Source organism: Melitaea cinxia, chromosome 7, assembly GCF_905220565.1.
Source record: "Melitaea cinxia chromosome 7, ilMelCinx1.1, whole genome shotgun sequence".
In the NCBI taxonomy this organism is placed as follows: Eukaryota; Metazoa; Arthropoda; class Insecta; order Lepidoptera; family Nymphalidae; genus Melitaea; species Melitaea cinxia.
This window is the reverse complement of record NC_059400.1, coordinates 253,586-256,242: the sequence shown is the minus strand read 5'-3', so window position 1 is coordinate 256,242 and position 2,657 is coordinate 253,586. Positions and strand designations below refer to the sequence as shown.

The 2,657-nt window shown below is 24.6% G+C and overlaps 1 long non-coding RNA gene across 1 annotated transcript; it reads left to right on the top strand.

Moving 5' to 3' along the window:
- Positions 1 to 239: 239 nt before the first annotated feature.
- On the top strand, positions 240 to 2,254 carry LOC123655120. The gene is made up of 6 exons (XR_006743318.1): positions 240 to 347; positions 433 to 641; positions 736 to 942; positions 1,119 to 1,585; positions 1,807 to 2,069; positions 2,230 to 2,254. It is a non-coding gene; the product is annotated as an uncharacterized LOC123655120 (long non-coding RNA).
- The last annotated feature ends 403 nt before the right edge of the window (positions 2,255 to 2,657 follow it).

Here is a 2,657-nt window from a genome sequence, read left to right as displayed (position 1 = left end):
CAGTGTTTCAGTGTATTAATCTTTGTGTCTAATATAGTGTAATATATCTAATATAGTGTATATCAGTGTATAATTATATTTTTATATAACTTAAAAGTTATTTGTCGATTAGCATATTAATGTAAATAATATCAAGATTAAATAAGTTCAATACAAAAACTGAACCATATTAATATTGTGTTAAACAAAAAAAAAAGTACAAGTACAAAGTACTATAAACTTCTCTCTAGACGTTTACTCAGTGTGTATTGTGTACAAAATACGAACTTGTGGACTAATTTAGCTAGATAAAAATTTGTGTTGTGTGTAAAGCTTCGTTTTATGTTTAATTACGTAAAACATTTAAGGTTAGTAAAAATCATTGAAAAAATACATTACAATTCTTTACTATTTTTAAAATAATTTTTTATTTCAATAATCTGTTTTTTTCAGATGGCTTTTATGTATGCATTAGTTTTATTTTTAAATGATTCGTCCAATAAAGAAATTGATATATTGAATATCGTGGTACCGGATGTAAATAGCCTGAATCATTGTTAAAAAGTACTAAGTATTGTAAATTATTACAAACGATAGTTAAACATTGTGAAGGGTCTGACCGACATGGCCAACGTTTTATGTTCAAATAAGTGTCACAGCAGGTAAATTATTATTTAAATTATAGATTTTTAAGAATTGCTATTTCATTGTCATAATAATAAGAAAGTAATTCATAATTACAATTAATATTATCAGAAACAATGGAAGAGGCAGAGGAAAAATTAATAAGATTAAAAAGAACCCCTATTCTTCTCTACCAATAATGAGTAGTCTGGTAAAGCAAAAGCGGCTGCTGTTGAAAAACTTTCAAATTAAAAGCATTAGCAAAGGATTGATTAAAAATAGATAATATATTTAGCCAAATAGCTTTAGAGTTAACTGACGAACCCACTGAAATTGCAGGTAATATTTATTATTTAAAATGTAAATATTGTTGTTTAATTTCTAATAGTTTTTTTACTAATGTTTTTTTTTTTACAAGGGATATATATTAATTGATATAAATTTATTTTTAATCGTTAATTTTTATACTAAGTTATAATACTGAAATTTTATTTCAAATTTTTTCATTCCACTAGAACCTAAGAAATAAAAGCCATAAAAATGTAACCAAAAAATTGTGAAGAAACAAGCCTAAAAACATAGTCTCGAATGGTCATCTACATCAATAGTGTCTTTGATATCTTCATCACCACCGTCATTGTTATGTAAACCTACGAAAATAAATAATGAAACTAAAAAAAACGTATTAATGACAGTACTAACTACATAGTTGGCTCAAAAAAAAGGAAAAAAATTAGTTCATAATCTACACCATACTACCTTGATCATCTTCATCATCACCATCAACTAAACGTAGAAAAATAAGAAAAATCAACTCAAATTTGAAGGACATAAATATGCGTATGGAAATAGCACATGAAGACAGTACATTAGCAACAATTGCTGATAATCCCTTTTCATCATCATCATAAATCTGAAACAGAAGCTGAAATGAATATATTAGCAGCTAGATCATCATCAACAAAAAATACTGTATCCAGTGGTAAGAAAAAAATATATATTGTTTTTAATTTATTAGGATATATCTATACTTATTATAATTATTTACAAAATCATAATATAGGTTCCATTCTGAAATTGTGGAGTGTTGTAATCGTGATAATATTTATCTATCAATATTTATATTTACATCAGTGTCACAATTTTGAAATTTAAATCATTGTGTTAGTTAAAAAAAAATAATATATAATTTATTTTCAACAGATTCTTTGCTGGAATGTATCAAACATAATTATAACGGTCTATCAAAACAATTAGCAAATTTAAAAGGCCATATCTGCTGACGTTCCCAAATCCTATCTGAAATAAAAAAATAACAGTACTCAGCTGTTAGATTTCAGTTTATTAACAGATCCTGAAGGAAATCCAGTGGTCCAAAAATTAGAATTTCCGCTATCAACAATGGAAGATATTATTTTGATAAATTCAATGAAAAATTAAAAGGCCAAAAATATAAAAATAAAATGGTAATTTTTTAATAAACTATATTCTTATATATGTACAAATATATGAAAGATCTAATATAGTTGCTCTATCTGACAATATTGAAATTGTCATATTTGATATAATGCTAATCTTAATAATTAATTAATCATACAAATAATTATAATAAATTTTCTTTTCCAGAATAAACGTATATACTTTTCTCTTGATGGAAAAAATACTTTTACCCGTAATATAGGAAATATTACTCGTGTTTATATAACAAGAGATGACATATGTAGCAGTTAAAGCAACTTCAAAAAAAAGTTTTCAAAGATACGACTTTTTCACTTCTATAAAAAGTATGTTAATCATTATATAGTGCAGAATTACTATCATTGATACCTAATTAATTATTTCTTAATTATGTGTTATTATTTTATACCCAATAATAATTATTTTTTACTATTACTAATTTAATTACGTACATGATTAATTTAAATTTTGATTCGAAAAGAATCAAGAAAGTATTTTCGATAATAAATTCCATCAAGCATTGTCTGTAGTATTAAATAATGCTAATATAATAATAAAGATTGGGATGGGTACAGGGTATCCAGGATCAAAAACTA